The sequence below is a fragment of the Solanum tuberosum genome, unplaced genomic scaffold (assembly GCF_000226075.1).
Source record: "Solanum tuberosum cultivar DM 1-3 516 R44 unplaced genomic scaffold, SolTub_3.0 scf00015, whole genome shotgun sequence".
NCBI classification, from domain to species: domain Eukaryota; kingdom Viridiplantae; phylum Streptophyta; class Magnoliopsida; order Solanales; family Solanaceae; genus Solanum; species Solanum tuberosum.
Genome location: NW_006238941.1, coordinates 324,189 through 342,361, shown reverse-complemented (window position 1 = coordinate 342,361; position 18,173 = coordinate 324,189). Strand labels below are relative to the sequence as shown.

Sequence of the window (18,173 nt, the reverse complement as noted above, 5' to 3'; positions counted from 1 at the left end):
CTCTCACAGAAGCAAAGGGAAGCAATATATACCAATAGGGTGCTGCTGCTACTTCATTCTAGTAAGATGGATCAGGTATATTATCTGTAAGATTACATGTGTTTGTAATGGTTCTCCTTTGAACATTTGATGCATTAGAAACAAGGGGACCCATTAATAGACATCCAATTGCTACTGTTTATTCCCCGAGTCTTTTTCCAATGTTTATTTTTGTCATTGGATTGTTACAGGCTAGAGAACTTGTTGGCGCTCTACCTGGGATGTTCCCTGGTAGCTTGATGCCTGTACTTCTTCAAGCTGCTGTACATGTGAGAGAGAACAAGGCTGCTAAAGCTGAAGAAATACTTGGACAGTATGCAGATAAGTTTCCTGACAGGTCCAAGGTTATCCTGCTTGCAAGGGCTCAGGTTGCTGCAGCTGCTGGCCATCCGCAGATTGCAGCTGATTCCTTGGCGAAAATACCTGACATTCAACACAAGCCTGCAACTGTTTCCACTATTGTCTCTCTCAAGGAACGGGCTGGAGATACTGATGGTGCCGATGATGTGTTTGATTCCGCAATCAAGTGGTGGTCAAATGCCATGACTGAAGACAATAAGCTCAATACCATCATGCAGGAGGCTGCTGCTTTCAAGCTCAGGCATGGAAGGAAAGAGGAGGCAGCACGCCTTTATGAACAGCTAGTGAAAAGCCATGGAAGTATTGAGGCTTTAGTTGGATTAATCCAGACTGCAGCCCATGCTGACATTGAGAAAGCAGAAGCTTATGAGAAGCAGTTAACACCACTACTTGGTTTGAAAGCAATAGACGTCGACAATTTGGAGAAAACTTCTGGTGCCAAGCAAGCCGAGAAAGGTCCAAATGCTGGTGCCACTGAAACATACGAAGGGAAGTGTAAGGATAAGGTGAAGAAAAAGAGGAAGAGAAAGCCAAAATATCCAAAGGGCTTTGACCCAGCTAATCCAGGACCTCCACCTGATCCAGAGAGGTGGCTTCCCAAGAGGGAGAGGTCTAGTTACAGACCAAAGAGAAAGGATAAGAGAGCAGCTCAAATTAGAGGTTCTCAAGGTGCAGTGGCTAAAGAGGCAGCGAGCAGTAGTGATACGAAGTCAAACCAGCCAGCTAATCCAAAAGGAGCCTCTCAGAATGCAGTGCAATCAAAGGCTTCATCCAAATCTTCCAGGAAGAAATCGAGGAAGTAATCCAACAACAGATAACCGATGTTTCTTTGTTATTGTTTCCGTGGATTCATTTAGCATTTCTGTTGTACAACATGAGTTGGTCTCGGAGATGTCCATTTATCTATTGTTAACTTTTTCATACACAAGGTTGTAGTGCAGGCATCTGAAGTTAACTTTAATCACTTTTGGAAAGGCCTCATTTACCGATCTCTATTAGGTCTAAACTATTAGGATTTTGGCATCAGTGGATGGATGAGCTCTATTTTTAATTTCTTTTCTGCCTTTATACTAGACAACTATTTAATTTACGAGATATTTTATATGGAATTTTCATTACTAGGTGGAACCACAAAGTTGTGTTTTCTTTCGATGATAAAAATTTATTAAATATGTATTTTATGCTTACTTGTAACATCAAAGTACCAAATTTTGTTCAGGTAATGAGAAATGAGAATCAATCATATTAGCATGACAACTAAAACCCAGCCCCTCCTATTATGACATTTTCATGGACATATGAAAACATTAAGTGTGACTTCCCATAGGTTGAATATAATTCTACAATAACTAGATCACCAACAAATTAAAAGAAAAAATTTATAATGTGTAATTAGGATCATCTTGATTATGAGATCAATAAAGTAATGACTTGGGGACTCAATATTTTCCCCCTTTTTCTAGGAGGGGAGGGTGGGTCTTCCTGGAGTTTTTCGATCTATTGATGGCAACTCAAGTTCTAGTAGCACATTCGATAAAATACTTCATTTGCTTTTATCAAAAAGTGTGGTCAATTGATACTTGAAATGTTATCGTTAGATTTTAAACGTTAGATAAGTCAAAAAGTAGTCATCAATTTTCAGATATTTGTGTTCCAATGCAAGCAAAACATGTGTGAAGATATTGAAATTTTGTGGGACTCTACAAGATGTGTTCGATTCCTCTTAGGATTCTTAGAACTACTTAACCTTAAACTCTATTTCATGCCTCTTAGGATTCTTAGAGCTACTTAACCTTAAACTCTATTTCATGCCTATATATAGAGTACTATATTCCCTTGAAAAGACATCTCGAATATTTCACAATATCATCGAATATTCATAAAGAGATTAAATCCAAAGTATCCTAGTTCGAGAGAAGAATCAAGGGAGGAACAAATTTGTACCACAATGCTTATCAATAATATTCATGTTTCATTGCAATTTATTTGTCACCTTTAAAATTTGTTGCAAACAAATTGGCACGCCTAGTGGGACCAAATCTATCATTCATCTCTTCTCTCACAAATTAAATCTGCATATTTGAAGCCACAAAACCTCAAAGGTGGAAGAATGCGTACTTCAAGCTTTGTCTTTGAATTTTATCAAGTCTACTCTACGACAAGCCTTAAAGCAGGGGACACTTGTAGACATTGAAATTTTGTGGGACTCTACAAGACGTGTCCAATTTCAATTTGGATTCTAAAATATATGTTCAATTCCGGTTCTTGGAAGCTATCAACCCTAAAGCCTAGTTCATGCCTATATAAAATATACTATAAATCCCTTGAAAAGACATCTTCAAAATTTCATAAATTCATGGGATATTCATTAAGAGATCAAGATGTTGCCTCATACGTTCGAGAAATAAGCCATTAACGACCCTCAAATTATGAAGATCAAGTCCAAATCATATTCTTAAGAGAGAGAAGAATCAAGGGAGGAACGAATTTGTACCCACAATGTTTATCAATAATATTCATGTTTCTTTCATATTTTATTTGTGATTACAATTTGTTTTCTATCACCTTTACAAATTGTTGCAAACAATGCATATGCCATTTCATTCAATTGAAACATTTCACACGTGTAATTTTTTTGTTTCAAAAAGACTGTCCCGATTCACATCAATCACTATATGTCGATAATTTGAAGAACTCGTCACCTACTTATGCGATACAATTTATTAATTGACACGTGAATTGAAAGGTCCCACAAGATTATATTTAAATATAAATTATAAAAAAGACAATATTGAAAATCTATATTATTCCTAATTAGGATGCCTAGAGGACAATATAAGGAAAGACATATCAGCACCGTTTTAAAATTATAATACCTACTATATACAAAAAAATAATTCATTCTTTTTAATAGAGTATATTATTTTAAATGTTTTAAGTATAATTTAAAGTACGAGTAATTTTTATATTTGCATATTTCAACTTCTTTCCATGCCATCAATCAAGAGGAAAATATAATTTTAACTCCTAACTCATAGTGTTAGTGATACGATTTAGTTGGTTTATTTTAAAAAGTTATATTATATAGATACGATTTGATTGAAAAAAATAGCGTCATTTTAAAATCACATTATTTTTAAAATGCATAAACACTGCTGGCATGCCTTCTTTTTCCTTGATATATATGGAGATTTTTTCGTACTTTAAGTTTTTTAAAGTTTTTTTATACTGTCCTCTAGTTAAGCATTCTAATTAGGAATAATATAGATATTTAATATTGTCTTTTATTTTTAAATAAATCAACTATCTCGCATAAGTAATGTTGATTATGCGACTCATAAAGTAAAAATTTTCGTTCATAACTTTTTTAGTTTTCTTCACAACCGGAGAAGATGAGAGAGAACAAAAAGTAGCGTTTCTAGCATTTCTCTTTTGGAACAATATTTGCACTTTTATTGTTGTTTCTTTATGTCTAAGTTGGGTTTGGGCCGCCTGTTCGGAGCTAATCCTTTTCTTGATTTGCTTTATTGGGTTGTTGTGGCCATTTTATATGTTTGGACGTTAATTATGAATAATTATGTATTACTCTCTCCTTTACATATTAGTTGATCATTTTTTTTACACGCTTATTATGAAATCATAAATAAGAAAATAATTTTACTAATTTACCCCTCAAAACTTCTTGAGAATTTTACAAACAAATGTGAACACTTGCAAAAAAACTTAATTACAACGGTGATAAAGGAAAAATTTAATTAATACTTTTTTAATTTAGAGGTGGACAACTAAGATGAGATAATTATTTTTAGTAAGATGATCAACTATTATGGGGTGGAGGGAGTATTGCATTGGAAAAGAATAAAAAAGATATTCTTAAAATACACAAAATTGAACAAAAATACCCACATTAACAATTTGGTTTTAAAAATACACTTGTTGTCAATATTTTGGTCTAAAAACGGCCTTGTCATTAATTCATCGATCCAAAAATATACATATTGTTACTTTTGGGTAAAAAATATCTCTTTTCCGAATACACATATTATTTCTTTTTCCTTTTAAACATATTATTTTCCTAATTAATATAAGATAATATATATATATATATATATATGTATATATATCATAGTAACCTCATTACTAATTTTTATTTAGATAATAATTCAAAAAATTCTAATAAAATAGAAAATATTATTATTTTTTATTCTTTCTTTCTTGAAATAGGATAAACATTTCTTAAATATTCATTGATTTTAAAGTTAATATAAAAAATGATCAACAATAACTCCATCGATGATATTTTGTTTATTTGAAGCAATGTAATAAATTTTATATTTTATGGCATTAATGTTGAACTTTAAAACCAATGATCATACTAGCAAATGTGTATCCTTCTTCAATTCGAAAATATTTAGAAACAAAAAGTTTCTTAATTTATTAGGAAAATAAATTTATTGTTATTCAAATGAAAAATAATGATAGATTACTATGATATTTTATATGAAAATTAATGATGAGTTACAATATTTTTATCAAATAAAGAATATTTATATAGAAAAAATAATATGTTTATTAGGAAAAGAACATTTTAAATCCAAAAATAGCAAAAAACGACATTTTTGAACTAAATTATTAGGGGCAGGTTTAAACCAAAATATTGACAAAAAAGATAATTTTGAAGTAAGATGGACATTTTAATTGACTGTTTTCACCAACATGTAGAGCTATCAATATGGGCTGGCCCACCCCATCCGGGCTAGTCCATACAGGCTTTGAAATTTGATCGGTCAGGCCGAGCTAGCCCATTTTTGGTGTGAGCCAGAAAATGGTCGGCCCAGCCCACAAGTACGTGGGCTACAGGATTGCCGGGCCAACCTTCTTTATGTAAAAATATATTTTTTATAATTTTTTAAATTAAATTATAATTTCAAAATATTATCATAAATATCGACAAGATAATATTACATGATGTTAGTAATCAAATCCACAAATAAAATTATCCTTATAATATTTATTAAGTTTGATTTCAAGTAAAAGCATAAATAGCTAAATAAAAATATAAGCCAAATTATTTTCCAATGATCATAATAAAACACAAAAAACTATGTCAATAATCCATAGGCTACGGCCTATGTAGTGATTCCTAGAAATTTTAGGGAATTTTTATTTTGCGTAATACATATTTTATAAACATAATTTGTATTTAAATTGTAATATTTCAAACTTTAAACGTTTAGACTCTTATTATTTTTAATACTCTATATTATTTTTTATTTGGCCACGGGCCTGTCCTATCCATATTTCTCAAGCCCCACAAATCGGCAGGCTTATTCAGGCCAGGCTAAAAAATCCTTTTCTTAAATAGGCTCCAAAAATCGTAACCCAGCCTTATCAAATCCCGGGTTAGGCCAGGCCGGCCCAACGGGCCTAGCCCATATTGACGGCTCTACCAACATGGGTTGTGGTGCACTGGTGGGAGTGCTTCACCCTTAACCAGAGGTCTTGGTTCGAGCCCAGGGTATGGAGAAAATTCTGTTGGGAGCGCCACCCCCGTATGAGCCTTGCGGAGTTCCAATGTGGGTTCCGAACACCGAGTTAAAAAGAAAATAAAAAAATTGACCGTTTTCTCCGTCCGTCCGTTCCAGCGTATATATAGCACGGACAACTCTTACTTTGTTCAAAAAAGAGTTGAAGCTGCTCTTTACACCGCCATTTGCAAGAAGTACAATATCGACAAGCGATGCGATGATTCTTTTGAAGCTGCTCTTTACACCGCCATCAATTCTGACATTGAAGTTGCTCTTCACGTCACTTCAATTTTCAGTGCTCTTCAATTTACTTCTTTTTTGTCACAGAAAGCCTAAAAGATCTAGAGATTTATTTCCTACTTCTAAATTTGATTTTCAGTGCTCTTCAATTTACTCCTTTTTTGTCACAGAAAGCTTAAAATATCTAGAGATTTATTTCCTACTTCTAAATTTGAACATTTGAAGGCATTGGGGGTAGTTGAAAGCAGATACAACTAAGAAAGAAAAAAATAAAGTGTCTTCTGTGAGGATTAGTGCGGATAATCAAAGAATAAACACTAGATTAATTGAGGATGTTCCCAAATTGCAAAGATTGGCTGTGAAGAAGGTGTTTCCATTTTGTTATCCTTCATAATTTGGTCAATTGGGCTTTACTGATATGCGTTCTTGAAGAGGTTAAGTGCATTTCTTGAAGTAGAACCTAAGAAGAGTTTGTATAATTCAAATTTTAATCAGCTTGAATGAACTTAAACCTTTTGTTTTAGCTATAAATGAGTAATGAGTATATTTTGCTATCAGAGGAGGGTTATGAATGTTGATCTGAAAAAAGATGATGTGGTTAAGTGTGATTAACCTTAAGAACTTCATATGTTAATCAATTAGTTTTGACTTTCAAAGTTGGGATTGCTTTGTCATTTATCATGCTTGCTTATCTCGAAAGCAGCCTTTCTATCTTTGAGGTAGGTGTAAGGTCTTCATACACTCTAGCCACTACAAACCCCACTTTGTTGGACTACACTTGATATGTTAATGTTGTTGTTATCATGCTTGCTTACTTTACCTTTAGCTCCGTGAAGGTAACTTTCTGTTTTATTATCAGTATTGAAGGGTTGTTACTTGTTAGCTCGACAAAAATAGTACGATAACCTTAAGAGTATGTGTAACAAACTAATTGACAGAAACAAAAATTGGGACACAATTTTGTAATTTTCTATTAATTTGAGAAACACCTTCTACAATGAAGGAAAAATAACCAATCCAACTGATGAAGTTGTAACGTATAGAAGGTAAGAAAGGGAATTAGAGATTTGAACTATGAAGTTGGGGAAGTAGCTGATAAGTATAGGAAAGTAGCAAGAGAAATATCTAGAAAGAGGTCAGTGGTAGAATACACGTGGAGGAAGCGGAAGTTAGTAGAGGCACGTGTGAGTCACATGGAGGCATGCATCAAACGGTTCATAATCTAGCACAACTGGCGTGATCAACTGTCCTAGTTAACCTAGCGGTTAATGGAATCTGTTATAACAGATATCAGCTAGAGTGAGGGAGCCTAACCAATTATTGCCTAATTATTCTCTCTTCTCTCTTCCCTTCTTCCTCATTTCTTCCTCTCTAAATCTGCAGGTAACTGCCATGGATGAGCTGTTCTAAGCTTCCACCATATCAATCTCAAAAATAACACAAATAAACCAAATCCAATTATAACAATCCTAACTTGAACAAAAACATCAAAAGAATCCTAGGGGGAGCACCCCCAACTAAGAATGGTACTGTGTCCTCACAGTAAAACATGAAAACATAAAGAGAATATGAGGAGCTCCCTGAACTGCATCACTCGCTATCATCACTCTCGGTCACCTCATTGTCATCAACATCATCATCCTCAGACCACTGTGCCGAAACATCATTACTCTCATCCGGTCTCGATGAGGAAAGCGGATCATTAGCTTTAAGGATCTTTCAAAACCCTTTCAACCCCCTTCCACACCCGGGTGAAAATTTCATCTCTTTTGTTCTCTCTTCTTCAACTTTTTGTGGGAGCGACTTAACTCACCATGTGATTTAGCAAGATCAGTGTACGCCTTCTCCAACCTCAATAGATGAGCTTTTTGCTTCCTTTGATCCTCCAAGAAATCATCAAACTCCTGTTATGGGACAACAAATTAGGTCCCGCAGATGTCTCACCTGGCCCTTGAGGCAGCTTGGTCGCCAACTCTCGGACTACCCTCAACTCTTCGGCCAATGACTCAAATGGTCCCACCGCCGATGGTCTAGAAGAGCCAGCCTCAATACTCAACGCCTTCCCTGAATCCATCTTCTGCTTCTTGCTTTTGGTGGCAGTCCCTTCACCTCACTTCTTTAAAGGAAAAATTGGGATTTTGGGCCTTATCCAATTATCGCCTGAATACTCCTCAACTTCAACCCGCTTGCACAGTTTAATTATCAAAGAAGGAAATATGAGAGAGAGGCAGTCGTAGAGTTTGAACTCATAGAATTCATTGATGTTAAGAAGTCAACATCGGTAAAGAGATGGGAAATTGGTCTCCTTAAATGGACTTGGACAAACCTCTCCTCATAAGCTAGCTTTTGGGGTTGAGTTAGGCCCAGGTGCCATATCTTTACATACTTGATAAATGGTGGGCAAGGGAAGGAAGATACCCTTGGATCACAGGGAGATTTAGATGGTAGAGACGTGGAGACGTGGCTGAGGTTGGTGGCAGCACAATTGTGAAGCTTAATAATGGTGGGGAAGTTCGGGGTGAAGAGGCTTCTATGGCGAGTTATACAGATGGATTAAATAGAGAGCATGCTGAGCTGGATTCAACAGTTAAGCCTGTAATTTCTAGGGTTCGAGATAGAATTAGGATTAATATAGGGGGAGCGACATCAAGAGTTGAGATTAGAGGTATTATGAGGGACTTAGTGGGTGAGCTTGATCAGATTAGGAGTTCAGTTACAGAGCTTGAAGCTAAGGACCTTCAGCTGACCACACATGATACAAATACTAATGGTTGTTATAATAATATTGGTAGGATTACTGCTATTCCTACTGGTGCTGTTAATTCTTATAGTCAACCACGATATATCGATAATGATGTGACGAATAGTAGGGCTTTAGTGCGAGTGAATTTAGAGGTGGGTTTGGTGAGGCACCCTTGATTGAGACCATTCTAGTGACCAAGGGTTGCAGTTGTGGAAAATAATAATGTAGTTGCTATATTTGTGGAGAAGGAGAAAAGGACCCCGAAGGCCAATCAGTATTACACTAATTCCGGATTCTTACTTGGGAAGGATAGATTGCCTCCGGAAAGCAATAAAAAATTAAGCCAAATGGCGCTGGGAGGAAACACAATGGTGAGTCGGAGCAGGGGTATCCATTTGGCGTTGACTTTGACTTTGATAAACATAGAAATCATGTGTTTAAGAGATGCACCACCCTGTTTCAGAGGTTAATGAAGCACAAGCATAGATGGGTGTTTGATGAGCCAGTGAATGTGGAGGGTCTTGGGCTGCATGATTATCATGCTATCATCAAGCATCCTATGGATTTGGGCACTATCAAAGCTAGGCTGTCTCAAAATTTGTACAAATCTCCCAGGGAGTTTGCTGAGGATGTGAGACTTGTCTTCCGTAATGCCATGATTTATAATCCTAAAGGACATGATGTTCATGTTATGTCAAAATAGTTGTTAAAGATTTTTGAAGACAGGTGAGCAATTATAGAGGCCGAGTTTAATCTGGATTGGAGGGGTATCAAATAAAAGGGATATGACCTATGAAGAAAAACATAGACTCAACACACATCTTCAGAGTTTACCTTTAAAAAGCTTGATGCTGTTGTTCAGATTATTAAGAAGAAGAACTCAACATTTTATCAACATGATGATGAGATTGAAGTAGACATAGACAATGTTGATGCGGAAAGCTTCTGGGAGCTTGAAAGGTTTGTGACCAATTACAAAAAGAACTTAAGCAAGCAGAAGAGAAAGGATGAACTTGCTCTGCAAGCCAGAGGAACTGCACGGACTGCCCCAGTTATGAATTCTGCTCCTATGGTTGCTGGTGCACTAAACAGTAATACTGGTAAAAATAACACTAGTGCTCTTGCTACAAATGCAGAAGCGGGAAGACAGATGGATAATGCAAGGAGGTCTCTTAGTTCAAGCAGTTCCAGCAGCGATTCAGGTTCATCCCCAAGTGATTCCGATTGCGATAGTTCCTCTGGATCCGGATCAAAAGTGGGCCATTGATGCCAAAGGCCACTTAGCGCAGGAATTCTTCATGGATGTCTTTAACTGTGTATTCATCTGAAGGTTCCAAGATGAAGGTCCCCTTCTGGTTGAAGGATGGCAGCAATCAAGAACTTCAAGATTTATCATCGAAGTGCCTTGTCTCGATGATTTTGGAAGAGTTAGACATCTCATTCTTAACATTATTTTTGATGTTATCTCTATAAAAGTGTTATTGGTTATGGTAGTCATGTGAGAGATGTAGCACCTATAAATTGCTCAACCAGTTTTGCTTATACATGTGCTGGGATTTTCATTCATATCATTGCACACAGTTAGAGCAGCTAGGTTTGCTTGTGCGATGTCCTGCAGCTGGACCTGGTTGTAGTTGTAGAAACAAAGTTTGATGGTAGGATTGCATATTGTAAAAATTATCAGGGATCTTAAGTGGAAATGATAATGGGGGGTGTCTACATATTTTCCCATTCATCTTCTGGGCAACTTTTTGCAAAGAATTTATATGTATCAACCAGGATTGATTCGGTTGAATGTCAGTTAAGCTCTCATGTCCATCCTCTTGTATGTCTGAAAATGCTACTCCCTCTGTCCCAATTTATATGACTTACTTTCCTTTTTAGTCAGTCCCAAAAAGAATGACACATTTCTATTTTAAGTAACAATTTGCCTATAAAATAGTCTTTTTTACCCTTAATGAAATGATTTACAACCACACAAATTTCTATCATTCATTTTGGACCACAAGTTTTAAAAAGTCTTTTCCATTTTTCTTAAAGTTTGTGCCAAAATCAAAGTACATCATATAAAATGGGACGGAGGGAGTACTATTTATGCTGGTCGACTTGGAGCTAATAGAAGGAATCCTGATGGATCTTGGTTGATTTTTCTGAAAAGCAAAAAAATGCTAAGAAGTCCCACATCGGTAGAGGGATGGGAAATTGGTCTCCTTATATGGACTTGGACAAACCTCACCTCATGAGCTAGATTTTGGGGTTGAGTTAGGCCCATGTGCCATATCTTTACATGTTATCATGGCCAGACCCATTCCAATTTGTTATTCATCGATGTTGGGCCCCCATTTATAAGTGTTCACGCTCCAGTTGAGGCCTAGGCGTGCAGGGGAGTGTTAAGAAGTCCCACATCGGTAGAGGGATGGCAAATTGGTTTCCTTATATGGACTTGGAGGGCTAGCTTTTGGGGTTGAGTTATTCCAGGTGTCATATCTTTACAATTGACAATAAGATTCCCAACATTCAACGGGATGTCATCAAGAATGCAAGCTACTATCTGTGCCCTCAACACTGGAATGCAACTAGTGTTCCCGCACGGAGAGACTCGGCTACAAACATTCGATATCCAATTCCTCGATTCAGCTGTGAACTATGTGGATATGATTTCGGATTTTGTGTTGGCCCAAGGTACTTTCTTGCTTGGGCATAACTTCGAGACTAACCAGCTGCCCGGAGTGTAGTCTTTTTCCATGAACTTCTCAAAGCCATGATTTTGTAACCCATAGATTTCATTTATTGCTTCTGGCCCAAAGTTAACAACTTTTCCCCGAATATTCATCAGTGGGTTGGCCAGTTTTGTCACCATGAGATTAGCATAGAATTCCCTCACCCATTGCTCATTCGCGTTGCAAGGTTCAAGTGCGAAGCATATCCATCCAGTGACCTCTAGTCTTTGGTAGAATCTGGAAAGAGTCTTGGAGACCTTTTCAAGAGAAATCCCTCTCTCGGGGAACAACTTCTTTCTGACTAAGTCCCATAGTAGATGTTCTGACTCTGAAGAGAAACGAATCGAGTCCTATCATAGTCTTCGTCGACTTCTACTTCATCAATACGTTGATGCACCATTCTCGACTTTTTGAAAACCTGAAAATATCACAATAGCATGAAAACATAAGAGAGATGTGTTAAACAATGCAATGCTACTGATAAAAGCCAAAGAAATTAGTTTAAAATCATCTCGGGACCAAACTGCCACATTTCAGCAATTAGGAAAACCTGCAGAAACTAGCTTTTGATGTCGCAAAAGCGACCAAAGGCCTCTTAAGTGAACATCGCTTTAGCGGCTTAGTGCCGCGTTAGAGGGAATCACAAAAGCGAGGGGAGGCCGCTTTAGTGAGAGTTACTTTAGCGCCTAAAGGTTCGCTATTGCGGCCTGTCGTCCCCAACTTACCCATCCGACTATTGCACCCATCAACTCATACGATTTCGACTACACAGTGATCAACAAGTAATTCAAAGACTACAACATTTCAACACAAAACTTTCACCGATCAATGTCGAATTCTCACAAACAATTCATTAAACACTTGGACGGGCACACTACTTATCAACTTATTTGAACACAAAATAGGTACTCAAGACTTCCCCATGTGTTATACTACAACCCAAACTCATTCATTCTTAGTTTAACAAACAAATTTTGACAGATCAGCAAAGTTAGTACCCCTCCCCCCCCACTTTGTGAAATCTCTCACCCAAACAATACCAGAACATTCAAACAAAAACATAAGAGGACGATAACGATTTTACCATCTAAAGAGTATGAGAGAGTAAAAGACATACCAGATTTTCATTGAAGATGAAGGGCAAAAGAGTTCGAGAAAACTTTGAACAAAACAGAAGAGGAAAAGAATTTCACCGTTACACTTCTTTGGTATGGCTTTAAAGTCTTTGATGCCGTATAAGCGACTTCAATGTCGCTTTCCCAACTTTTAATGAAATCCATGGGTTCGCTTTCGCGCTGATTGGCTGCTTTAGCGAGGGCCATTGATAGGTTATGGGTCACCTATATCTTCATGATCTAAGAGATATGATCGTTTGAAGTTGACCCAAGTAGAATTTGATATCAAAACTTAATCTGTAAGGGGATTCTTGTGTCCTTAATTCATATCAAAATCCATTCCACACTAAATAATAGACCTGAACACCTAAAGACAATTTTACAATCACCCGATACGAACTTATACGCAAATGAAGAATGGTTCGGGCCTTAGCTTAGAAATTTTCAGGGTGTTACAATGAGTTGGCGTCATTAGCAATAAAAACCCAACGTATAAGGTCGAGGTCAAATCCCACAAGGAACAATATAACGATGATTGAAATAACAATATATTACAAGCTACTAGTTTGAATTCAAATGAAAGATGCAACTATCCATCATACAAGTCAATGAGTAGGCGGTCGCTAGCAACAAAAACCCAACGTATAAGGTCGGGGTCGAATCCCACAAGGGACAATATAACGACGATTGAAATAACAAAGAATTACAAGCTACTAGTTTGAATCAAAACGAAAGATACAATTATAATATGAGGATTTTCGGTAACACTTGAGGATAGGGGATAGAGAAGAACAAGGGAAACAACCTTTTCAAGCAAGGGGTTCAAAAGGATTCGGGAATGAGGATTTAATTCATGCTCAAATGATCCATAGTAAATGACCACACATTATCTTGATAATCATGGGCAAGTCAACTATTCCTTGGATCCTCAAGTACCAATATGCATCTCTCGATTACAAGCAAGTATATCTTGACTAATTCATTCAAACTTAGCAAGTATAGAAAATTAAACAATCCAATATGGCAACACTAGGATTATTCTATCTTTGGTTCAAATCCTAAAATGACAGTTAGGCCCGGATCTAGATTCTCCCGAACTCTAGTGAAATAGCCAACCCAATTCTCAAATTGTGCCAATCAATCTTTTCTACACTTAATCCTCTTTCTCAAGCTAGATCAAGATAAATAGGCAAGTCCTTGGGTTGATCAATCCCTTGGAAAGTCAATTTAAGCATGAAATCAGTTAGAGAATCAAAGACCCATATCATAAACAAGATAGTATTCAATTAATATGCAAAAACACAATACAAGAATCAACCCACAATTGAGTATTTCTAGCTCAAAATCCAAATCATCTTTAAACCATTATACCAACAATTCAAGCACTACAAAACAAGGAATTGAAGAAAGAATATAAATAGTTACAATAGAGTTTCAATCTTCACTCCAATTGGTGAATTGTGAGGAAAATTGTTATCCAAGCCTAAACCCAAGCTCCAAGCAGGGGCGGATCTACATGGAGGTTAGGGGGTTCACCCGAACCCGCTTTGTCGGAAAATTACACTGTATATATAAGGTCAAATTTTGTTTTCATGTGTATATATATAAAAATGAATCCCCTCAACACATGTAAAGAGGCTAGTTCAGTGGTAAAGGGGGTTCAAGAATTTGCCTTGCCGTCTTGAGATCGATTTCGCGCAGCAACACTTGATTTTTTTTTGTTTTCTTCATTTTAAAAATCAAATAGCAAGGCTGAGATGGGCTCTACATTTTTGGGGGTGTTTGTTTACCCCCCTAATTTAATTTGAAGTGAATTTAATTACCCCTTAAAGGGTGACGTGGCAAAATTTGTATCACCAACTTTCTATAAGCACGTGGGACAGAAAAAAACCAAAAAACTGACACATGTCATCTTTTTATTGGACGACATATTTAATAACTTATTTTACTAATTTTTAAACATTTTATTTTTCAATTAACTTCTCTTCTCCGTAGTTTTTTTTTTGCATCTTCTTCTTCCTTTCCTTTTCTTTTCTCAAGACTCTTTCTCTTTCTTATTCTTTTCTGTTTTTAATCGCTTCTTTTTTTCTGTTTTTCTTTGACAAAAAAATTTGGTGTTTGATTCATTGACACCATTTTCAACATCAAAAAAGATTATTAGATCTATGAGTTTAAAGAGTTATCAAAAAAAGAACCCGATTTCAACTAAAAAAAATTCAAAGATATTGTTGGCAAAAATTCATCCAATTCATTGATAAATTAACATTTTTATGTAAATAATTTTTTAATTTTCGAAGAAGGTGGTATGATGTAACTAAAAACTGAATTGGAATTGCAATTGAAATTTGAATTATAATTTGTAGATTGAGGGGTAAATTCATCGATGGGTTTAGTTTTTGGCTCAATTTTAGATATAATCATGGTGGGTGTAGGAGTTGTTGGTTTAATGTTGAAATTGATGTCTACAAATGGAATATTGAAACCTATTTTCTTACGAAAAGAAAGAAAATTGGAGAAGTTCTTTTTATTTTTTACATAGAGAGAATTATTATATAATGGAAGAAGAAAAGTTGAAGAAAATTGCATTGTAAAAAGAAGAGTTGTTGTTGAGAAGGTGACAAACATTGGGGAAGACAATTAGTGATGAAAAAAAATATTATTATGGAGATTTAAGTAATTAATTAGAAATTTAGTTAATATACACGTGGACGAATATAAACGCGTGTGACTCAACAACACCCAACCTTCAACTGGGCTAGTGATGGGAGGGTTGAAAAAAAAACACTTAAAAGATGTTAAGGGGGTTATTTAAACACCCATATAGTTAAAGTGCTAAAGTAAGTTATGCGGACAAGTTCAGGGGGGATTTTATGTCTTTTCCCTATTTTTTCCCATCTTTTTAAATGTTATTTCTCCTTTTCAATATTCATTTGTTCAAATTTATTAGGCACATTATTTTTATTTTTTGTATTTTATTCTTTTTATCTCTATTGCTCATTTTGTTTCCAAAGAAGTGGAGTTTCCTAATCATCTTATAGCCTCTAATTCATAAATGTGGCGCGCTTCACACTCATGAACAAGAGTCTACTCGATGTGGCTTATGAGACTTTCTAGGACCTTTCTAAACCTTGTGCTCAGATTACCAAGTTTGTCACGAACCAAGGTACCTCCTAGGTGTAACATGACGTATAGGATCCCAAAAGGCCCCATACAAAGCCACTTAGCATTCATAACATAAGACATGGAATGAAGAGAGGTAAAGAGCAACATTTCAAGTTCAAGAGTTTTATAAAAGTAAAGCGGAAGTCTAAACACTTGTCTCATTAGCCATCTAGTACATAAGAATCAAATTGGGCCTAGCCCATACATCATGTCCAAAACTGAAGTAAGAAAGAAAATTGAAACAATGAAAATTCGTCCTCGAAGCATGAGGACTCACCAAAGCTTGAAATCTCTCAAACCAACCTCTAGCCACGAAACTGAGAACCCTGACTGTCAGACCCTACATTTAGGGAAATGTAGGCAAGAGTATGTGTTAGTACAAAACAATGTACCAAGTATGATAGTTATGCAAAAAACATTTAAACATGCTAAAAAGGGACATTTTCATCAGTAAGTAATGATCAAGCTAAAACATAAATCTTGAGAGATAGAAACCATAAGTCATAAAACATGATCAATGCAAATAGACATCATCTTAAGTCACATGTGAGATTCTTTTTGAAGTAACCTTAGTTCATTATTGTGGGAGATTTACCTTTAACCGACATATAAGACCATGTGAGCTATCAACACGGAATCTGGTGTCTACCCCACACCAAAAATGGGTGTACTACTTGCCAAGGTAAGACCATCAACTTCTAGCTTATGTGGATCCACTAGCTAATGTCTATCTATGACAATCATCCTATGGGGCACTTAGGTATGAGATAAAGAGATTGCTTCTAGAAACCCGACCTCTACTAACGAGAGAACTTCCATCTCAATATCCTATCGGTGCTAAGCTTTAATCCCACGGAATAGTCATTTTCTTAACTTGTCTTTATTATCCACGGAAGGGCAAGTCATCTTACCAATCCAATCTATGTCATATGTCATCCAATGGAAAGGTACAATGAAGTAACCAATCCAAGCTAGGTTTCATTAGAATTGCTCCTTATCTTTTATTCATTTTAGGCGAGAAGACCTTTCAACCTTAGAATCCTTAATGTGAGAAAACCTTTCACATTCATGCATGAGTTAGTTATGTGAGCAATCCTTTCACAATAATTAACCACAACAACAACATATATGCTTTTACTCTCAAAGCAATCTACTTCATGTCTCATCCATTCCATAATAACATGCGTAATTCCATAATTCATCTTTCATAGTTCAAGACCCACATCATATCATCATAATTGGAAAACATGGGATTTACATGGTTTCGTGGAGAATCATCATAAATATCATAGTATTTCATCAATTCATGCATAATAGATCATAATTCAATTATTTAAATCAACATTGAAGAGAACCCATGGCAATTGAAGAAAACCCTAACTCAATTGGGAATTTGTAACTTCGAAAATAGGAGAATTTGGGAACCCATGAATGGAAGAAATCCATGGATGAAAATAGGCTTAAAATACTTATATAGGGTCTAGGATTGTTTTAGGCTTAACTAACGAGTTTTTTTTTTCTAAATCAATCTCCACAGATGGATCTACTGTCCGTGGACCATTCTACCGTCCTTGAACGTGTCCTGAATCATTACCTTAGAATAAATTTTTTACAAGGATGGGTTTACTGACCGTGGACTCTTCCACCTTCCTTGAACCCCTTCCTTAGACCCCTTTGCCCTTGCACAAGGCTTGGGTCAAGGATGGGTACACTAACCGTGGACTCTTCCACCGTCCTTGAACCCTTCCTTAGACCCTTGCCTTAGAATATTTTTCGCAAGGCTTGGTTTCAAGGATGGGTTCACTGACCGTGGACTCTTCCACCTTCCTTGAACCCTTCCTTAGACCCTTGACTTAGAATATTTTACACAAGGCTTGGGTTCAAGGATGGGTTCATTGACCGTAAACTCTTCCACCGTCCTTGAACCCTTCCTTAAACCCTTGCCTTAGAATATTTTAGATAGGGCTTGGGTTCAAGGATGGGTTCACTGACCGTGGGCTCTTCCACCTTCCTTGAACCCTTCCTTAGACCCTTGCCTTAGAATATTTTTCACTAGGCTTAGGCTCAAGTATGGGTTCACTGACCGTGGACTCTTCTACCGTCCTTGAACCCTTCCTTAGACTATTGCCTTGTAATATTTTTCAAAAGTCTTGGGTTCACAAGTTATATAAGTACTATACTTGTTTGATATTTCATCATAGCTCATGTATTGTTGGAGACCATAGCTTTAATCCTGATGGATGTTGAGAGATACAAATTCTTTCAT

At 36.3% G+C, this 18,173-nt stretch overlaps 1 pseudogene; it reads left to right on the top strand.

Annotated features, from left to right (window-relative positions):
* Positions 1–18,173, top strand: part of LOC102595810 (signal recognition particle subunit SRP72-like) — a 66,577-nt pseudogene that overhangs the window by 11,317 nt on the left and 37,087 nt on the right.